Below are 7,074 nucleotides of genomic sequence, written 5' to 3'. Positions count from 1 at the left end.
TTTGTTGAAATTTTAGAAAACTGGCGCCATGTACCTATAAACCACTTGTGTATATATACGAAATTTTACCACATACTGGTAGGAATTTCTTATGGATCTAAAGAGAACAAAAAATTGATTTGCTTTAATTGCTACAAATTTTTTTAATATTTTTCTTTCATTATAATTTTTATGTAGTAAATTAATTAAACATTAATTTTGTTAAAGGCCAAATTATAATTTAAATTTGAAAATATTTAATTTTGAGGTAAGTACATACTCACATTTTACATAAATGCATGTGTGTACATACCTACAGTGGAAAACTGTATTTACAAATTAAAAATTTTAATTTTCAACTATTAACGATGATAAGGCTAGCAAATTGGCATTAGATAAAATTGCTTCGTCTTATAAGAGAAAAATTTACATACATAAAATAATTTTTTACATATTCTATATACATATATCAATTATGTTCAACATTGTTTAGCTGTTGGAAGTTTGGACTACTATAGCGGTACTTTTATTTCGAACAATGAATGGGTGCCCATTTAATAATATATATAGAAAACAGAATACAAGAAAACATTTTTATTCCAAATATTTTGCATATATTTTACATTAAAAGCGCTAGGTACAGCCATTTCACTTTTTGAAAACATTCGTGATAACCTGATTAAGAATCCGAATTCTATACAATTTACGAAAAAACATACAAAATTGATCAAATATATGAGCAACATTCTTTTTTTTAATCAAAAATAATCTGGAATGTAAAACTCAATTCCTGAATTTGCTCAGGACCCAAAATTGGGTAGCTTCTATAAGAAAACCAATTCTTCTTCATACCAGAAAACAATTTTCAAATAAGTTAAAGAAAAATTCAATTCAAATATTGGTATTTTCAATAAGAGCATTCAAATTCGTAGTTGATATGAAACGTAAGAATCAATTAAGAGAAAGCAAAAAGTTTTTATTTTAGTGTGAAATTCATATATTCCATATAGTTGTGTATAGATTATAGAATACCATCCAGATGGACTCCCCGGCTAGTTCATTAAATTCTATCTTTCGCTTACAAGAGTGAATTTAATAAAAAGATAATTTTCGATAATTTTCTGGAATATTATGGATTCCAGTTCTCATGAATGCATAGTTTCTTATTAATTTTGAAAATGGTGTTATTGTTTTTACTTTCTCCCTTTCAAAGAAATAAACTCTAATTTTTCCACAATACCATAACAAAGCATATAAGGAATAAGGATTTCTTTTGCTCAAATAACGCCTATTTTATTTATTGATGCCTCCAAAGCTCCTGTTTATTGAGATTATAAATTAGGAAAAATAGCTTGGTTATATATATTCGAACAATTATTTAAAAAATATGGTTCAACATTTTTTTAACCGGGTTGAAATTTTGAAATGTGATATTCATAATGAAATTGCTAGCCTTAACAAATAAAATTAATTATGGTGGAATCGTAAAATAATAATTGAAAATCTGATTTTAAATATTGCAAATATTACCATCCATATATAGTCGTATTTTATATTCTTAAATTAATTTTTAATAAATTCACCAGTAAATTATTAATTTTTTTTATTTTTGAATGAATATCCGCTCTCAAAACACACTTAAATGCTCAGTGTGTTCTTCTTATTTTAAAAAGATATTGATTTCAGCATTTATTTTAATTAGAAGGTATCACTTTACAATACAATACAAAAATTATTAGAGAGTAGCACTTAACTCTAACCAAAAAAAAAATAACAATAAAAACTTTCTAACAAAATGAGCAGCGAATATACACAAAAAAAAAAGAATGTTAATTTGAGCATTCATGTACCATGACAACTTCCTCTCTTAAATTACAAACAAAAAAACAAGTAACGTTAACATCATATCAACCTGATGTCCATCCATTTTTATTCATACAAATTTAGAACGGAAATTTACATCAAATTGTAGGTCACGTTACTTTTCCAAATTTTTGCGTTTGGTTTTTTTTTCTTTTCGGCTTTATATCAAGTTTTTTGCTTTATTAAATATCGCATGTATTCAGAAAAAAGAATCATTTAACACACTTCATTTGTTCTAATTTCTCTCAATTATGCTGAGCTCCAAAAACAAATATAAAAAAAAACCAAAAAGCAACCGTGCATCTATGAAATTCCTCCAAAGAACTCATTCTTTACACAGAGTTTTTTCGCGTTCTTGTTTTTTATGTTGTTATCACATTCCAGTTGCATCAGAGAGCACAGAAATGAAACCTTTTAGAATAAAATTTTCAAGAAACTAATACCTTTAATCAAATAAAAAAAAAAAACAGAACACACAGAAGAGAAAACAATCACAAAAAAAAAAACAAAAAATGCCGCAAAAGGGTTAACTAGAGCTAAATAAGTGATTTAAATTGACAGCTTTTCATCATTCACTTTTATAAACTCTGCAGATATTTTTTTATTGCGATTGGGCGGCGGTGTTATAATGAATTTTTTTACATATAGGTAGACGTAGAGAACGTTCTGACATGCATATACTGCATGAATATATATATAGGAAACTGTGCATAATTTAAACTTATAGAAAGTGGCGTATCAATTGGTGTATTTTTCCTTTTTTTTTTAATTGAACCAGAATCGCTTTTACAATCATTCAGTGAAAATAAACTGCCACCATATGCGTATTAAGAGAAAAAAAAGGATATATAGAGCCGCGTTGTTTGTTATAACATGCAAATGATATCATTGCATCATCATCATATTGATCTTTTATATAAATTATAAACAATCAACCGAAAGAAAGAAAATATTTAGAACAAAACAAAAATCAATTGACAATACTTGAAAAAGAAATGCCGCAAATACGCGTTTTTTTTTTGTTTGGAGGATACGCCGCAAAAACAAGCAATATAAAAGTGTTGGTTTTTTGGTATATGAAAAACTTAAAAAAAAAATAGCATCGAAAAAAAAAATTTTGGGTTGTAATGCAATGTGCACTGGGCAGTTTTTTTTGTATACTTTTTTCACTTAATATCTCTGATGGGGTCCGCAAACGAGAAAAAACAAAGATATTAATATTACCAACTGCTGGTCAAATTCAGTGATATATGTATATAGGGTGCCGTGTGCGAGTATTGCAAATATTAAAACCAAAATAAATAGAAACTTATTATAACATTTTGTTGACAATTACGGATTTATTCTTATTTTTTAGTATAGAACAGTAAACATAAAAATAAATTTTAATGAAATAAGCAAATAATTTTTGCCTAGAAAAATAACAAAACCTAACTTGCATTTAATGAACTTGTATTGAGCTTCTGAAATCCAAAGATAGACGGTGGACTTGAACACGTCAATGATGAACCTATTCTATATTAATGAATCATTTTATAAGTTAAATGAAGCCCTCTCGCATGAATTTTTACTGTTAATTCGGTTGTAATTATTTCAATTAGTTGCTTTATTTATAGCATTGTTCGTCTTGCAATTTGACAAATTTGGATAAATATTTTCTGAGATGTACATATATAAATGATTAAAATATTATTTTGCTATACGGCAACTATTATTGAATCTCAAGTTTTTATTATTTTAGCATAAATAATGTTAAAATTATTTTTGAAGCCATTTAGTGGCTGAAATGGAAATTACTATGCAAAGGTCTTACATAATTATTGTAAGTGCGCTTTTTACGAAATATATTTTCATGCTTCCTGAGATATGTACCAAATTATTGTGAAAACTGAAGGGCAATCATTTGAACACTTAAAGCTAAATTAAGTAAGATTTAGTCGGAAATTTAGTGTTACAAATTATTTGTGGAAATGAACTTGGCGTAGTTTGTTTTTATTTAAATATTAGTTGGGATAAACAGGCAGGACAATTTTACTTTGCGGGTTCATTTATAACTCTGTTTTTTTAGTTTTGTTACTGTAGATTGTAGATTTGTATATCTCAAGGGAACCCCGTGGGGTAGGAAAACCTCTCGCACCATCGCAGGCATTCCTGACTAATTGTAACCGCCCTACGCTCCCACCTACGCGTTTAAGCATCCGACATGATTATTAATAAAATCAGATCGCTCTCAGTGAAGTCTCTGTGAGTCCTGTTGGCCAACTTTCGCCTTACCTCGCCAGAGAGAAGTCGGTAAGTCACTAGCCGAGCTTTCAATCAATTATCACTTTCAATGCAGCGGTGGGAGCCGTCCGCATTGCCCCAGTCACTTCCTGACAGGCCAATCTCTGCAGCTTTTTCAGCCGCACATCCGTTTGCTGAGCCTTTCGGCACCATACAATCGACGCGTAGGTATCGATTGGCCTAGCAAGACTCATCTCTCAAGGCTGATTTCCCAGGTCCCACCGATGAAGCTCCTACACATCCATAACTCTTTCTCTATGGGTACTCCAGGAAAGGCGATCATCCAGGATTACCCCCAGATATTTCACTTTCCTATCAGAGTAGCGAATACGTTTACCTAACAGATTTCTGCGTCTGCTGAAGGAAACCAAAATGCTCTTGTTGGGATTTATTATTAACCCAACGCATTCGGACCATTTTTCCACAACACGTAAATTTTGCTGTAGAAGGTCAGAAATAGTGCTGTCGAATTTGCCCCGTATAACGAATGCCACATCGTCAGAATAACCCCATACACGCGCCCCAGAGCCCACAAGAGCAGGGATTAGATTATCTACTACAATGGACCACAGAAGGGACGAAAGAGCCCCCCCCCTCTCCTGCGGACACTCTTTTGCAGTGGAGATGAAGAGTGTATCGTCAGCTATGGTGGACTTAATAATCCTATCCATTATCATACGATTAACCCATCTGCCTGTCGTCGAATCAATCCCTCGTTTGTGCAACGACTCACAGATGACGTGATATGGAATGTTGTCAAAAGCACTCTCAATATCAAGGAAGCAGCCTACTGCCACCTTCCGCACTTCCAGTGAGTTTTAGACTCTGCAGGGCGAGTGCAGTAGACCTTCCTAGTTGATGAGCGTATTGAGACTCATGTAATGGATTCCCAGTGCGTCGTTACTTTAGCCACCCTCCGTGCCTGGGGGATATAACCACACGTATAGCTGGCACGAAAAATTTTCAACAACGCACTGGGAAATCCCTCTGCAAAAGCACAGAATATATCCCATCAGCCGGAGATTTGAAAGGCCTGAAAGAGAAAACAGGCCGTCTAATACTACTCATCGTGAAGACCAAACGGGATCGCTTTCAGCCGCCTCTCCTGGGCCAGAATACCCTTGATTCAATGACCGCATTCGAGTGATTCCGAAGAATCTCCAAGTTCCATTAGGCCCAACCTGCTTGCATACCTTTTGGAAAGCACCCTTTGAAGACGCGCACTGCTGGGGAGTTCATCAATGCCCTCGCAGAACGCCCTCCACGAAATTCTTTTCGCTTTCCTTATTTCCTTATTTTATTTCCTGAGTGAGCTTTTATACTCCTCCCACGAGCCCGACGCCTTGTCCTTATTACTGTAACGATTTAACTAAATTTTATTTTCACTGGAACTTTTTAATGTGGGAAAGTATTATAAAAAGAGCTTAAGCTCTATATTAGAAATATAAAGTCGTATCGATTAATACTATTAATCGATATGACCGACAATTCAAACTTTTATTGTTCCCACAAAATTGTGCTCAACAGCTTTGCCAATTATGAAACAATTGTACTGATTTATGAAAAATTATATTGATCAATGTCCAATTTTGCGCCGATATAGCCATTTGTACGTGAATCTGTTCCTCCCGTTCTACTAATAATTAAAAAAAAATTAAACTAAACAAACCAAATTTTTTCAAAGATTTTGGGTTTATAAAAGCAACGGCTTTCAAAACGGATATCAGATAATTTGTCCAATCTTTCTGTCTGTGCTGAAAAATTTTATTCTTTTAACTATTTGCTTTCAATTTAAAAATAATTCATTATTCTACTGATATACTCAATATTACAAAAATTTGTTCGAAACCAATATTCACTTTCAGAAGTTCATACATTAATAAAGTCGAAAAAAAAATGAAAAATAGGATTGGCTTTCTTAATTTATTTATTTATTCGCGCATTTTTATTATTATTTATTAAACTTGTAATTGTATATATACGTTAGTGTTTTATTTGCGCCACAAACCAGATTGCACCATTATTTACCACCACACCATTCCCATATTACAATAATAAACATTAAATTGTACTGTTAAAGCATATAAGAAAAATGACTAAAAATGTCACATTGCATAGAATATGGACTCTTGTGTAGGCCTTAAAAATATAGAAAACACAGCAAATTTAAAAATTCTCAAGAGAGAAAAATTCATCTGAATATTTTGGTTATATAATATGAATTTATGTAAAGGGACTCTAAGGATTATGAACAAATACGATATAAAAAAAAAACGACGATTTAGTTCGGCTGCGTCTGTGTTTTTACCTTTTTTTGTCCTATAACATTTACTATAGGATCCCATCTTATGCTCATTTTGATTTCTGATCTTATGTTTATTGTGATTGTTTTTTTTTTTGGTTTTTTTGCTGGTAAGATTTGCAAGATTTTCAACATATTTATACCATGTGCGCGAAAATTGTTTTATTTTCTTATTATTTGTTGACAGTGTTGCTGTACTCTCTGTTTTATATTACATTTGAATGCTGCTTTTTATTGCCTTTATTTGTTTTCACATTTTGTTGGGACTTTTTCTCTTTTGGTATTATTGGCGTTGTTACTTTGATCGCGTTTTTTATACATATATAGTGTATTGTTAAGTATACCACACATGAGAAAAAGCGGAAGGATAAAACAGAGAAATATTGTTTTTTTATTATTATTATTATTTTATTCGAATAAAACATGACTGGACCGCCTACCAATTACAACCAAATTTGTTTCTTTGTTTTCGTTTTTGTCTTAATATCAATTACTTATTATTATTAGTTTGTTATTGTTGTATGGTATTGTGTAATTTTATGTAATAGGGTTGCAAAAGCCAAAAAAAATGTGGACAAGAAAGCAAATAACTAATATTTGCATGTTAATATTAATTACTTTTTTATTGTATAATTATAAATATAATT

The sequence above is a fragment of the Condylostylus longicornis genome, unplaced genomic scaffold (genome assembly GCF_029603195.1).
Source record: "Condylostylus longicornis isolate FDR11 unplaced genomic scaffold, ASM2960319v2 ptg000038l, whole genome shotgun sequence".
Taxonomy (NCBI): domain Eukaryota; kingdom Metazoa; phylum Arthropoda; class Insecta; order Diptera; family Dolichopodidae; genus Condylostylus; species Condylostylus longicornis.
Note: the sequence above shows the minus strand (reverse complement) of the source record.